Raw genomic sequence first — 15,110 nt, 5'->3', positions numbered from 1 at the left:
CAAAAACAACCCAACAGATTAATTTACAAAGATTGCATTTCTTTGTCACTTTCTTGACCTTTAAAGTAAAACCTAATTCCAATTAGTTCAGTATATAAAGTCCATAACTCTTGTAGGTACTGCAGTGTGCAACACATTATCATTTTACAATGTTCTCCCTGATTTGCAGCACAAAACATGCACTCCTTATGGGAATTTGTTGGCAGGCATTTAGGGCAGCTGGAAGTGATCATGAAGTGCAATTACTGTCTGTGCATATCCACATCTGGAAAACAGTTCTTTGCAGATTTTAAAATAGCCCTAATGAAGAATGGAACCTTGTACTTGAATAGATGGAAAGGGTGAAGGGGTCTCAACGCCAAATTTGTTAGAGAGCTACAATGAAAAGAACACACTGTACAGAAATAGAAAATAATTAACAGAAAATTAATTATTGTCAGAAATGTTTGCAATCATTCTTCATGAAGGGAGAAATATCATTCCTGGGCAGGGGTGAAGGGAAGTTCTCCATTAAATAAAATATTTAACATTTGCCATTAAAGATTTAATAGTGATGGTATTGGCTGAGCGAAGTATGTTAGATGATATTATCTTTAACACGTAATCTCACAAAGTCTCGTGGTCAGGGAGTCACCGGTTGGTGTGAGACATGCTAGGAAGTTTAGTGAAAAAGGTCTAGGAGCCAAATGGAGGCAACCCAAGAAATACCAGCATTAACGTTAAGAGGTTGCAACAACAGGTTCCTTGTGATGGGAGCTGCTACATGATGTGCTGGGTCGAACACTTTCATTGCCTCAGAGAATGTCCTGTGCGTACACTCAAATAAACTTCACAGTATTTATTACTACCTCTCTGTGATCTTGGCCAGACTGACCACATTTCTAGTTGCTTTAGGATGACGGAGAGCTGGGGTGGGTCACTTCATAACATGCTGCAGGTATCTGTAAATTAACATGCACAAGAACCCTTCTCTGGAAATGTCCCCATGTATTAGTTCACAGTTTAGCTGTGTCAGGCTCAATTATTCTCACAGTACTGATGTCCCTCAACTTGAGCTCAAACCAGTGGATGCTGCTGCTCTTCAGCACCTCCAAAAATTGAGCAAATTAAACATAAAGTAGGCAAAGCAGAACACACAGCAATTAAGACACTCTTTTCCCACATTTAAATGTATTCCAAAATCTCTTTAAAATTGGCTTAATTGTTAATCTTAGTTTATGGAAATAAAGCTTTCTCTTTTGCTCCTCCCTACAACAAGTAATTAATTTTTCTCCTTTATGTGATCAATATTCAGGTTTTAATCCTTTCCCACACACACTTTGGGATGAAACGTAAAGCTACAGCTCTGACTATTCGCAACCCTTACAGATCTCAGAGCAGAGCACTCTTCCCGCGGTCTCGCGTGCGGGAAATCATCCCACCAGCTGAAATCTGCTGTGAAGTTTCTCTGCATTCCTCCCTCCCCATGTTTAGTTATTGACCCTGCAAAATATCTTCTGCTTTCCACCCTGCAGGTAGGCACACCATCTTGTCTGACTCTAATAAACCGGATGTGCAATTTGCAAAATTTAATTTGACTCCTTCTGGTTGAAACAATCTTTAACGAATGCACTTGGGCTCTTCAGACTCCTCCCCTTTTTTTTCTCAAAAGACCTGTCTAAATCACTGCATGTCACTCATTTCAACAGAAGCTGGATCATGTCCTATGTGAGCATTTCTATACTTAGAATATGAATTACTTTTAACAGACCTGAGCTAAACTGTACACGTAGTTAAACAGACCTCTATGAATAGAAAAGATCATAATGACAATGATCTTGTAACCTTGCTAAGAAGTTTCCTTTTTTTCCCTAAGGGAGGAAAACTAAAGTAACAAAAGCTTTTGGGGCGCGTGGCAAAAACTTGAAGGCTAGCAAAGCCAGAACAGCTCAAGTGGGAAAGGTGGATTTCTGCTGTCTTGAGCTAATCTTCTACCCACACAGGAGCAGGCCGGCTGGGTCACCACGCAGGATGCTATGTTAGCTACATTACAAGTGCACAACATGGCTGACATGCTGCCTGGAGCAGGGACTGCCCCCAGATATCCTCACTGGCTGCAACCTCCAGCTGGCTTTTCTGCGCAGCAGGGCAAAAAGGAAAAGTATAAGCTGTTCCTCTGGCAGGTTGTGATTTAAATCATCACCCCGAGCCTGCGGGGTCTGCTCGCCTCGGTGCTCACCTTGCCTGTAAAGCAGAGCACGCTTTGGCCGTGCTGGGAAGTGAGTGTTTCTGCCAGAGCAGCTCTCTGAGATACTCTTCGTGCAGCCAGATTTCGTCAGAACAAAGCCAATGCTAATGCAAGGCTAGGCCCCTCTAATGATGTTTTATTATGAGTAAACATGTGCTTAGCACAGCCGTATTAAGTGGATTTTTGATTCTTTAGTTGGGAAGGAACCATTGGGAGCATCTGTCCCTACATTAAGCGAGCATGAGGCTTCACCCAGTAATTCCTTCAGCAAGCCAGTAATTGGTAGAAGCTGAAGGATCTCGGGAACAGTTTGAGAGCTTTGCTTGCAATACTCCTGAAGTCATCTATTGTCCTGGGAATCTCTGCCATGAAATGACCCAGCTGGCTTCCTTGGGCATTGCATGCACAGGGCACCCTCGACCTCTCCACAAGATCCAGGGGACCCAGGAGAGAGAACAACTAAAATCTCCATTCATGGTCTGCCTGTTGTGGGTAAAGTCTGCTCTCAAGTACATCTCAGGCAAAGCAGTGTTATTATTGTTATTTTTTCTCATAGCAGGGCATAGAGTCATCCAACAGATGCACAAATGAAAAGCATCTCCCTTGTAGCACTCACAATACAAAAATATAGAAAATGATAAGCAAAGTATTTCTGTCAATAGTGCCATGCTTGCATTTTCTCTGGAAGCAGCTTTACATTAGAAAATTGGTGTTTTAGTGAAGTCTAATTTGTAATTAACACTAGCTTCTTTGCCACATAAATTTTTTTATTACTTTTATACTAGAAAGACTACCATCACAAAAAGGAAAATATTTTTAGCTAAAAGAAAAGTGTCATGAAAGCCTCAGGGGTGAATTTTGCTGCCTGCAGTCCCATTCTCACCTTGAAGCTGGACTCACCAGCAAGATTACATCTCCCCTAACACTTCACTGTCTGAGATTTCCCAAATGTTCATCACTCCTTCAATAAGAAAAGAGACCATGATGCATTACGGAAGGTTTAGCAGCAAATTCCAGCTTCCCAGTGGCACAATATTCAAAAATATTTTGGGGACTGAATTAATTTAAAATGAGATCTTAGATGGAAAAATCATAGTAAAACTGAAATCCTGCCTCTGCATCCCCAGCCCAGAAAAGTTATGCAGAAAGAAATTTCTCTCCAGAGTTAGTTTTCCCACTTCTCAGATGGAAAGAAAAGCATAGGGAAAGTAGATGCTTTTCCAATAAATGCATACTGAGCCTGTGACAAGGTATTAAACTCAACATCAACACATCCTTCCTAGCACTACACAGATTTCTCTCTGCTGGAAGCAGGAGTACAATTACACATAGGCCTCCAGACAGCTGGCCTGCAGTAGGAATTTTTCAACACTTTGAATCTGAGATAGATGAGAAAAAGAAAAAGCATCTATGCCACAAACCTGGTGGGAGAAATTTTGCCTATGGGAGATGATGAATATTCAAATCACAGCTTCCATGAAACACCATAGCACCTTAGTCAAATAGAGTTTGAAACAAAATCACTCCTCAAATGGTTTGGGTCTGGTGAAGAATTCAAAGTGTTTCAGTTCAAAACAACAAAAGTTAAAAGTACAATTTAATTTTTCCCTGATTAAAATACAATGCTTGAGCAAATCATTATTTTTTTTCTCAAATCTCTCTCTTTTCCAAAGCCAATGTTCAGTGTAATTTGCATTCTCTGTCTTCATCTTCCAAACAAGGATCTTTAGCCATATACAGGTTAAAAGATTTGCCTAAGGGCATCCTCCATGCCATTAGTCCCAATTAAGTCTTTCACACGTGCTTACATTGTCCCCCCACCCCGTCCCGCTCCTGTCCTGTGGCAGCGAGTCCCATAGTTTCTCCTTGCACTGACAGAGAAAGACTTGCACTAAAGAATACAGCTTGACAAATGTTTGAGGAGAGAATTATTTATTGTATCAAATACTTTGCCTTCTTGTACAGAAGGTGTAAACATTAATAAATTGGCAGTCATGAAATTAATGATGACTGTAAATTACTGAGCTACTTAACTCCTTCTACCAAATGTATCCTGAACAATAAATAAAAAGAAAATTTATTTGGAGATAAGGAAGACCTCGTAAAAATAGTAAATGAAATCAGGGAGCTCAGGGGAGTCTGGAACAAATATATCAGTAAGTCCATGTGATAAGTGGTAGCTGATAAGAGAATTACTCCCAGTCTTCTGTGGTGATCCCCAGTGCACAGTGACCAGTATTTCTCATGAGTCACAGCATCAGAGCTGGGCTGGAAACACAGTGAAAGTATTCAAACACGGAAAGGAAAACATCATTGTGTATTATCCCCATTTCGGGTCCTGGGTAGGGATATAGTGCAGTGTGTGAACAATTCACGGGTAACAATCAAAAGCCACGGGCTCATTACAAGCGTAATGGATAGAAGCTGTCATGTAGGGAACAAGCCCCTCCTAATAAAGAGCAATACTCAGCACTTTGTGTGTTCAAAGGCACCTTGAGAAGTGGGAGAAGGGTCTGTGTTGGTACTCACATTTTGCAAATGGAGAAAATAAGACCCTGAAGTCCATTTTCATTTCAACGAACTTCCAGTTGCTCAAACTCTTGTGCAAGGGTTGGGTTCTCCTAGGCCAAGAGCAACCAATAGACCCCCTCAGTTGTAATTCACATCATATGTCATCTAATTTTCCCTCCAGACAGTAATTCTGTGGCAATGGAAAGGTGTGGATCCCAGACATGACTACTGCTTGCTTGGAGGTCTTTCACCTTTGTCCCTTCATCTGTCCTGAGGATCAAATCCTGCTCTGGCTCATTTGGGGAAGGAGACCTTGGAGGACCATTGCACACAGGCAGCTCTGACAACCCAAGGAAAGCGGACTCTTGTGGAAGGAAATTCATTTTCCTAGAGCTCTGGGGGTATATTTTTCTCTCCATGAAGGGATGGGAGACCGATGTCAAAGGATTTCAGATCCAGCCCCTCAAACACTATGAAGCACCCAAGGAGTCCAGCCAAAGCTATGCAACTTTCCCCAAATGCAGCCCCTTCCTAATTCCACTTTCGAAGTGATCTGCTTACAGTATCTCTGGCTTCCTTCTCCCCACCTGCCACTCAATCAGATCTAAATGTCAAATGTCTTTGCCATCAGCCATGCCAGGGATGCTATAAAAAGCAGCTGTCTTACTGACAAACTGTGCTCTCTGAAAGTCCTGTCTTCAACTTTACTGTAATTTGCAGTATTCCCTTAATTTTATTTTTAACACTCTCTCTCCCCAGCAGTCTGTTTGTCTCCCTGGGATCACTCTGTGGCAAGGGCATCCCAAAGGAGCACGCTCCCCTCCGCAACGCCCTGCAGGAGAAAATACAGGTGGGAATATCTGAATCCCTGCAGACCCACAGATAAACTAAGCAGTACAATCATCCCATGGTCTGCTTAAATCATACTGGGGGGGAGATGCTCACAGGGGGAGTCCTCAGTGACAGGTCCCGTCACCACCACGCTCCATACACTTGAGGCATGGCCTGAGGCATCCTCACACCTTGCCTTTCCCCATGGGCACTAACACCATGAGCAGGCAGCACAAGTCAGAGCAGATTTGGAGTTGCCCACAGTGACTTCGGGGATCAGCTCTAAGGATAGATGAGCAGGGTTTATGTGAGCACGGTCATCTAACTTGGTATCTGCAACGCAATCCTCTCCTGCACATGGCCACGTTTCTCATTTGATGCTGAGGCTTGTGGGCAGACAAATTCTGGGGTTGAAAGGCTGTGAGCAACAAAAAGCTGTTGACTTTCTGACAGAAAATTGCATATTCTGTACTGTTTTCCAGAGAAGTAGCACTGCAGGGATTTATAATGCGCCTGCCTATTTCCAAAATTACTTGGTTGAAAAAGGAATTTTTTATAGCACAAAAGGGTAGCTTTTCTCGTTCTTTTCCCACTGTAAAAAGTTTCCAGCTGGCTGTGCCCGGGCCACTCAGCGTTTCATCTCCCTGCATCCACAGCCAGATCCCACCCTGCCCACCACCCCTAGCCCAGACACTGACAGTGCACGCACTCTCCCGATTGCTGCTGTTTCTGTATTTAGCACCCTTCAGCCTGCTTCTTGTTGAACCGTCAGGAGCTCAGGTAGGGAAAACAAAGCACTTCTTTTCAGGTGGAGTTAGCTCAGGATCCCACCACCGCTCCTTCTCCTCATGTAATCACCCGGTCCCATTTTCATCCCCACACAATCTTCACCTGTGAGCCCACCTGTGATGTCTCCTGCCAGACATCGCTGTCAGCACCAGTGAATTTTGCAGCAAACGTGGCATTTTACACTCCCTTGTGAATCCAGCCCATCCTGCTTGCTTTGAACTTATAGTTCGATCCTGAAAAGGGACTTTTCAGAGAAAATGACTATATAGACTACCATGCTTATCTGACCCCTATGACATCCACTCTTTTGTGTCACTGAACAGGGAAGGTATTTTTAGCCTGGCTGTCAGCCCCATAAATAGTCCAGAATTCAGACTTTGTTCCTCCTGTCTTGCTCATTGCCACCAATAAAAATTTTGCAAGCAGAGTCATGCTCACAGTGTGAAGTGTGAGCCACAAGAGAGTCCAGCCCTCATTCCCAGGGACATGTCAGCTCTGCAGTGATACCAAGGAAAAGACAGCAAGCCTGCCTTTGTTTGCACACAAGAGAGGACTGAAATACAAAGCCTGTATATAACACACAGACAAAATGGGACTAGCACTTAAAAGAATAATTTTTAATCCTTCCTTTACAGAATCATAGAATCATAGAATAGTTTGGGTCAGAAAGGACCTTTCAAGGCCATATAGTCCAACCCCCCCCCCCATAAGCAGGGACATCTTCAACTAGATCAAGTTGCTCAGAGCCCCGTCCAACCTGACCTGGAATGTTTCTGGGGATGGGGCATCTACCACCTCTCTGGGCAACTCGTGCCAGTGTCTCACCACCTTCATCATAAAAAAATTTCTTCCTTGTATCTAGTCTGATACAGAACTAGCTCTGTCAAGTTTCCCAGTGTTTAAACACATAAAAAATGAATAGAAACATCAGAGTGGATCCAACTTAGAAATATTTGACAATGGAGTTTATTTTAAATACTGCTGAGGCAAGTCCATGTATTTCTTTCTGATATAGGATATTAAAAGTACACATGGAGTCAAGAAAACTTATTATATGCTTGGAGTTTGGTATGCCAGACAGGATTTACCAGTTGATTTCAGCTGCATCTTTGCCATGTGGCCTTCACCTGCTGTCTCTTCTTCCCTATTAATTCCTACAGTCACTTGCAGAGGCTTCAGTGGGAAACTAAACTGACTCAGAAATAATAGTGTCCTGATGTGGATGCAAAATTAATCTCATTTAAAACCGAGACCTTGCTCAAAAGCTTGAGAGAGCCCAGTTCAGCAAAGCCTGTAAAAAGATGTGTAAATCCATCCCTATTAAACATAACACATCAGTGTTTCCCTAAAGATTTTGCAGATTTGTGGCTCCTGCCTGATTTATAAATGGTGAGTGGCTTCGATTTTAGTGTGCCAAAGGAGTTCAAAAGAAATTTAATTTTCATAATGAGAATCTTTCCACCAACAAAAGACAAGTGGTTCTAAGTAGTCCTTTTTGCTGTCTATTTAAATTAGATTAAATAAGATTATGGTGTTATTAGCATTATTAGGGTTATTATTAGGAAATTACTATTCACAGCACTTTTATTGTCATATTCTATGAGAAGGAAAGCAAATCTATTAAAATGATTGAACACCAATACATAAACTCTTAATAATCCAATGGTATCAATGAGTTCATCTTTTAGATTCAGTTGCAAAATTCATTGTTTGCTAGTTAATATCCAGTTGTTCATTAGAAGAGATTATCTGAGACTCAGCAGCTCTGTAATGATGATACACAGTCATTACATTTCAGTCAACCTATTCTTAGTACAGCCATTGAATGGCATTTAGTTGTTGCTATTTTATTAGCAGTCGGTTAGGTGAGAACCCCATGGAGTTCAACAAGGCCAAGTGCAAGGTCCCGCATGTAGGTCAGGGCAATCCCAAGCACAAACACAGGCTGGGCAGAGAATGGATTGAGAGCAGCCCTGAGGAGAAGGACTTGGGGGTGATGGGTGACGAGAAGCTCACCATGAGCCGGCAACGTGCGCTGGCAGCCCAGAAAGCCACCCGTGTCCTGGGCTTCATCCCCAGCAGCGTGGCCAGCAGGGCGACGGAGGGGATTCTGCCCCTCTGCTCCGCTCTTGTGAGACCCCCCCTGCAGTGCTGCGTCCAGCTCTGGGGCCCCCAACAGCAGAAAGACATGGAGCTGTTGGAGCGAGTCCAGAGGAGGCCACAAAGATGAACAGAGGGCTGGAGCACCTCTGCTATGGAGACAGGCTGAGAGAGTTGGGGCTGTTCAGCCTGGAGAAGAGAAGGCTCCAGGGAGACCTTCTAGTAGCTTCCAGTACCTGAAGGGGCTACAGGAAAGTGGGAGAAGGACTTTTTACAAGGGCATGGAGTGATAGGATGAGGGGGAATGGTTTTAAACTGAAAGAGGGGAGATTGAGGTGAGATATTAGGAAGAAATTCTTTCCTGTGAGGGTAGTGAGACACTGGCCCAGGTTGCCCAGAGAAGCTGTGGCTGCCCCCTCCCTGGCAGTGTCCAAGGCCAGGTTGGATGGGTCTTTGAGCAACCTGGTTTAGTGGAAAGTGTCCCTGTCCGTGGCAGGGGGGTTGGAGCTAGATGGTCTTTAAGGTCCCTTCCAACCCAAACCAGTTTATGACTCTGATTCTATGATTATTATAACTAGCATGCAATAATGATATCATTACCCAGACCATCACATCAGACTTTTATCTTGTCACACATTTCAAACCATGCCAATGAGATGTGCTTAGTACTCAAACTGTGATTTTTAAGACAGTTGTACATGCTGCATAAAGTGGAGTTGATGGGTATGTTGCATTGTTTATTCCTCCAACTCAGAGCTAAACAGTAAGTCCAATAGGTCCCAGACATCATAGTATATATCAGTATATAGTAATACAGTGTGTGTATATATATAGTGTATATGTATAGTTATATAGTCTATATAGTCTATATAGATTATTGTAATATTATATATCAGTAGAGAAGTAAGAGCTCTGCATGTGTTTGATGTCTATAAACTACTTATTGGGAAATCTTAAATTTGCAATTCTCCCTCGAAAGGTGTAGCCTGGTGATGATGGCAGCCATCACAGGAAAAGTCTGATGTGTAAATGTCTGACATCAAGCATGCACTTAATCTGTGATAGGCTGAACTCTGAAAATAGCATTTTACCTTCTTCTTGCCCCTTGACTCATTCTGTTCTCATGCAGCACACCACAGGAGGTCATTTATTTTGGGACAGGAATTGTCATGGAAGGAAAAGACCTGAGCTATCCTGACTTCATTTGAACAACTTGAATTTGGGATGTGATCCTTCACAATTACTGAGCATTTTCTGCTCACACTGAAATCAGTGGCAGGACTTCCCAGGACTTCAGTAGTCATGGAGCTGTTCAAAAATAATTGTGTTTTCCAGGATATTTCCAGAAATAGTAAGAATGAATTTTTAGTTATTTTAGACTTGGTATTGTCATAAAATTTTGCACTGATTAAACTTTTGCACCTTTGAAAAACTGTAAGCATTCAGATTTTGTGCTTGCGTACATCCATTTCATGTACTCGTGTTGTCCCTTGCTACCCAGACAGTGACACGTAGACAAGCTGCAATGGCAGTCTGGTTCGACACGTTCTGATATTCTAGCTTCAGACAATACATATCTGATATTGCAGCAGGGACTAGATATGAGCTATCTCTTTTTTTCAACTTAACAACTTCCATTATGTTGTTAAATCAGTGTGAATAAAATAGAGATCCTTAGAAATCACTGTGTTTATTCCTGAATAAAATTAGTCAGGTATCCTAATAAATCTCCAGCAAAGGCAGTTTTCACAGTTCAAGGAGGGTGGTGATTTTGCACCTGCCTCAATGTTTAGATCCTACATTTAAATTGCAGTTGTTGTTGTACACATTTAAACTGTGATATCGCTTTGAGCGACATGCATGGGCCTAAACCTCCTGTCATCAGTTCAGTTTTGGCTAGAATTTAGATGCAGAGCTTTAGGTTGGCAAAAAGGCTCCTAAGAGAAGGATTTCAATATATATTTAATATGGAGCACATGCTTCAGTGCTTTGCGGAACAGGGGTGGATTTAAACAGAGTTAAATTGTTTTCTGAATGGGTCTTAGCTAAGTGAGAATGACTGCAGCTAGATAGGGCTAGTTGTGGACCTAAGGGAGAAAGAAGTGCACATCTTTGTTTCTTAAATCCTCTGAACTGCTTCAGAACCATTTCTAGAGATTATTTTTCTCCCATTTATCCTACAGGGCGTCTTATGGCATGATGATTTAAACCATAAAGTACCCTTAGCTCACACACTCTAGCCATAAACTGGTAGTTTCTATCTTGTCTTTGCAATCCTTTTATTGCCTATTCTGTCTTTGCAAAGAAATAAACATTCCATTTTTTTAGACGAGTGAGATACCTGTTTAATTGACATGCATGATAGCTGTTGGTAGACAGGGAACATCTGTTCTTCACAAGAGAGATCATCATGTGATCCTTTCTACCTTGCTAGTGGAAGGTGTCCCTGCCCACAGCAGGGGGGTTGGAACTAGGTGATCTTTAAGGTCCCTTCCAACCCAAACCATTCTATGATTCTGTTTGTGTGTGTGTGTGGTGCCATTTGCGAGCAGCCCCACTGTATTATGCTCTCTGGGGTTGGCTGGGGTACCTTTGGGACCAGCTGTAGGGCAACGCCACTACTGAGGTATTTCCAAAGGAAATAGCAACAGGGCCTGCAATTCAGAGGCAAAAAGGTTAGCAGTCTCCTCAACTGTGGCTAGATATTTTCTGCCTGCCTACATCCTTTTCCTCTACCCCATCTCCTTCTTCAGTTTAGCCACTGGTCTAATTCAGGCAGACAAGATGGCCTGGGGTCCTTCTTAAGACCTCCACTGCCTTCCAGGAATTGTACAGAGGAGGAGCACTGTGGCTCCAGTCCCAGTGCAGTTTCCTTACCAATTTGCCATTTCACCAGCTAGTTGCATGTTGAAACAATGTGTGATATTACAGTCTGTGCATGAAAGACTGCTGTGTGTCAGAAAGGCTCAACCCTGATTTGACACATGAGAAAGCAATTAGGGAGACAAGAGAAGCCAAATGTCTCAAGAAGAAAGATGAAAAACTGTGGGATCTGGTTAATTCCAGAGGCAACACCACTCATGTTATTACTTGATGCCAATAGTTACAAAAATAGTAACTATGCTGTGGGCTAAGGAGCCCACAGTGATTCTCTCAGTTTGGCTGAGAACAGCCATTTCACTAGCAGCAAAATTGTTGCATGTGTCTGGAATAAAAACCCTATCAGGAATGGAAGAGATATCACAAGTAGGCTGCTGCTCACGCATGTGCATGTCCCAAGGGACAGCAGCATGCATGTGGGCTAGTCGTGTTGGTAAGGGTGAAACTGCCTTGCTGGGACAGTATTCTGACAAACAGAAAAAGACTCAAGCCATTGACTGCACAAGGCTGCAGCTGGCTTCAGGACTGATGTGGAAGCTGATACAACATCATCTCAGAGAAGTGGTAAAGGTTTGCCATGGCTCATCTCCTCCCCACTGGGAAGAAACAGTTGTCAGTGAGAAACAACCAAGGAAAATGTTTGAATGCTGAGCACTCAACTGCAGAATGAGGTGACACCTATGTAGGAACAGATTTTTATAGTCAAAGATCCTGGATTCCCATCACTGAGCTGTCAGGCAAGCAAAGATCAATGCTAAGTATAGAGGATAGCTGAGATCCGTGTCCAAGCTATGAAGTTGAATCCAATCCAAGATGCCCTACGGCTGTTTAACTAACTAGAAAAACTTAAACAATCCCCTACAGTCAGTCTCAATCTTCTGCACTCATAATACCTCAACAGTTCCTCTTGCCATGATAAAGGCTGTCAAGAAACAAACACACAATACCTGCAAGTAAGTTTTTAAGCCAGTCAGTAATCATTTGTATCCATGTCTTCGAACTCAGCAAGAATGTGGGATGGGAATACGCCATTATACGCGCATTCCAGCTGCAAAATATTAAAATCTTCTACAAACGTCATGACCTAACTCATGATTTTGGCAGCTACCACTCTCTTAGGGATCATCTACTTACGTCAGATTCCTTACTTCATTTAAGAGACATGTTTTCAAACAACTGTCACTTGTAATTTCCTCTGCACCTGAGATTTTTCTTCCAAGGATAAGCCAACTGCAGAAGCCTGGTGGGGTGGGACACTGACCCCAGGTGTACTTCTACTGCAGTGATTTGCAAGAGCAAGACACATCCTTGAGCAGAGACAGTTCCTATGCCAGCAGCTGTGAGAAGAACAGGACTGAGACCATTTGTGGAGCTGGATATTGCCTTAAATCTTAGCACTTTTAGGGGCACCTTTATCCAGTGCTGTCTGGCTTCTGATAATGCCCAAATTAGTTAGTGTGTATCATCTCTAATGAAAAGAATGGCAATCTGAAGAACAAAACCAAGGGACAAGCGGGAAGACCATGGTCAAGTGAAGTGAATATGTCTGATATACAACTTTTTTCTATCCACCTTAATATTAAAAGATCCTAGTCTAAGATAAGACACTGGGGTCATTCATCATAAATCACGCCTCCACAGTTTCATGTGGAGGTGTCTAGCTGCTGCCCAGGTGTTTATAAGATTTCTACCAAAATACCCTTGGGTAGGCTAAGACAATCAATTGAAAACCCCAAAACAAGAAAGCCATTTCTTAAGTAAATTGCAAAAAAAAAAAAATCAACCCAAATTAAAAAAAAAAAAACAACACACAAAAATCAAAACTTTCTTACATATGGACAAACAGCCTTGTTTGTGCTGACAAGTCCACATTAATGCACCTCCCAGTCAAAAGTGATGTATATATTAGTGCTATCGCATGTAGCAATTAGAAACCTCCTGACATCCTGTTATTTCTGCTCCTTCCCCCTCTCGAATATTCAAAAGACTTCAGCTCCTAAAAACACTCACCCTCATATGCCATTCCCCTTCATGTCAGCATCAGCCAAGTTGCCCTCTTCCTTACCTTCTTTAAGTGTTCAAAGGTAATTTTAAAGAACACCTCATTTAGCTTTCATTTTACTGAAATTCAGCCTGCTCATAAATCAGAGCTGAAGGGGAACTGGAGAGGGTCTCAGCTAATCAAAGCTCCAATCTCTAAAATGTTTAAATATAAATCAAAATAGTTGAAGGCTCTCCAAAGCTTCAATTTTCTTTGAAAGCCCTAGTTCTTATTTTTTCTGTGCTTAGCTCTCAATTTCATCCTCATCCCTTGAAGGTATTTCTCTAAGTATTTTTTAGTCGTTTTCTCCAAGACATTGAGCTGCCTGGTTCAAGAATTATATTAAATTTTGACCTGTGAGTGAGTTACTATTACTCCCAAGTAGGAGCGCTTTGTCCAAATTAAGGTTTTAGGGTTCAGCTCCTAAATTGAAGTTTACTAATGACTTTAAGGCAAAAAGTGTTCCTAGAATCTATTGAAAACATTACTTTGATCATCCATTCCATATTGCAGTCAGTACTACATGCTCCATATGTCAGAAATGATAAAATGTTCTTGCCTCCCTCTTTTGCTTCAGAAGTCTGGAAGTCTGCTAAATTAATCTGCTTACCTGTCTTTACCACATCTTATAGTTCTGGAATGCAATATGGGTTAGGAAAGTTAAGAATATAAGCTTATTTCTCTCTCTTCCTCCCTCCCTCCTTCCTGTGTTAAAGTTATTGTGAGAAAGGAAAAAAATATACATTGTAAAAGATATTTTTATCCTTGTGTTTAATCATTCAAGCATGTGAGTTTACCTAAAGAGTTCTCATTGAAAAACTGATCCTTTCGTTCTTCCCAATATGTGGAGTATCAGCATGTCATATCAGTGCATTTCATTTTGCTAAAAGAACCAGTCTTTCAGAAACCTCCCTTGTAAGAAGTAAAAATGGGAAATGTGCAGTGTATGAATATTTGGGCACTTCTCCGGCTGTGTGGTGCACGTGCATAAACATCGATGCATGAAAGAATTTCTGTGCAAAAATACACCAGGTATCTGTTAACAGGTGTACACATAGTTTATATGTGATGTATTGACAGCGGGTACACAAGGTTATGAAAATAAATATTTAAGAATATGTCTTGTAGCATGCCAGAATGATTCCTGCCCTAAGATGGCTATTTTAGAAAAGGGCTCTTCAATGTGTGGGGTGACTTTTTCAGATCTCCCTTCTAGATGCCTGAGTTAGGGCAGATGAAACTTAACAAAAATCATGAGATATGTGCAAGGGTTGGTAGATTGTTGTGCAAAATTTTTCATATAATATGTAGTTTTGCTTACTTTCATTGTGAAAAAAATTTCTCTAGATTTAAACAGAATTTTGAAACTAGATTGATTTCAGTTGGCTCACACAATAAGAAATTTCTTTGTGAAATGTTTTCATCATTCAGAAAGTACACTTTCTGTGAACAAAATATTTGACAAACCTTTAGCTGCATGTGAGCAAGGCTCTCTCGAAACTCTGTTTTGCCCCTGTATAAAATCAGTAAGCAGAACAGGTAGTCCAGAAATCCAGTTCAGTGTCAAACTGAATGAGTCAGTGCTCCCTGGAAGCAACAACTCCTCTATAGGAAGGAAAAGGAAAAGGAAAGGGAAAGGGAAAGGGAAAGGGAAAGGGAAAGGGAAAGGGAAAGGGAAAGGGAAAGGGAAAGGGAAAGGGAAAGGGAAAGGGAAAGGGAAAGGGAAAGGGA

This window comes from Nyctibius grandis, chromosome Z (assembly GCF_013368605.1).
Source record: "Nyctibius grandis isolate bNycGra1 chromosome Z, bNycGra1.pri, whole genome shotgun sequence".
Taxonomy (NCBI): domain Eukaryota; kingdom Metazoa; phylum Chordata; class Aves; order Nyctibiiformes; family Nyctibiidae; genus Nyctibius; species Nyctibius grandis.
Note: the sequence above shows the minus strand (reverse complement) of the source record.